Source organism: Galeopterus variegatus, unplaced genomic scaffold (genome assembly GCF_000696425.1).
Source record: "Galeopterus variegatus unplaced genomic scaffold, G_variegatus-3.0.2 Scaffold889, whole genome shotgun sequence".
Taxonomy (NCBI): Eukaryota; Metazoa; Chordata; class Mammalia; order Dermoptera; family Cynocephalidae; genus Galeopterus; species Galeopterus variegatus.
Genome location: NW_007727000.1, coordinates 260,515 through 261,610, shown reverse-complemented (window position 1 = coordinate 261,610; position 1,096 = coordinate 260,515).

The following is a 1,096-nucleotide window of genomic DNA, read 5'->3' as shown; positions in this document are numbered from 1 at the left end:
ATGGCCTGCAGTCCCCAGTGGGCATGACCAGACACACTCTAAGATGTTGGTTCTTACTGTGTTTTATAAATAGAGTGTAGTTTACAGGAAAAGGAAACTTTTTTAAAAAGTTATCTACATGCAAAACTGTAGATGATGGAATGATGTATTTTTTTTCATCTTTTTTGTTAACTGATTTGCAATAAAAACGATGCCCACGTTCATCCGATTTTGCTAAACTCGGCTGTGGCGTTGGTTCACTTTCTGGGAGGGAGGGGCCGTTGCGCTCTGAGGAGGCCGGGCGTCGGTGGCCCCTTCTGACGGGGGCATGATGGAGGGGCTGCTGGTCCTGCCCCTTGGGGTGCTGGGGGCCACGCCACCTGCAGGAGTCCCACAGCGTCTGCAGTCTGCCTGGCCAGGTCTGTAAAGGGGGGCTGAGGCCACCCCCTCTGAGGGCGACTGTCATATCTGGGGTGACGTGGCTCTCAGGACACCCGGCGTGCGTCTGGCTCTCGTGTCCCTCTTGGCCACAGAGGAGTGAAGGCACGGCTTACCCATCCCGGGGAGCCCCGCGGCAGGGGGGAAGGGACGTCGGGAGAGTGCTGAGGCAGTGGCTGGACCCCTCGAGGGCTGGACACAGGAAGGTAGCCACAGAAATGTCTGAGGCAACGTGGTGAGTCTGGAAAGTTCCGTGAGCCAAAGAGGGCTTGCTGGCCGAGCTACACAGGCAGCGTGGTCCTGGAGCTCGTGTACCTGGGAATCCAGGAGCAGACCATCAGCCCAGGCCAGCGTGGCCTGCTCATCTGGCTCCCTGACCTCAGGGCAGGCCACTGGTTTCAAGCCAGTGATGGGGATGGGGGTGGAGGGATCTGATGTCCCCCTTTGAGCACAAAGCACTGCCTGTCCTGGACCCAGCCCCCAAGATATCTCCACTGTGTGTGGATGCTCTGTCCCCACCAGGCACGGTGCTGGGCGCCAGGACCATGTACAGGGGACGAGAGGTTCCAGGAAGGAGTGACCACGCTTGGCCTGACTCACCTCTTCAAAGGGGGTGAGCTCGGCCCAAAGAACTCCCAGCACCCCAAAATCCTAGGTGTACGCTCAAGAGAAGTGAGGA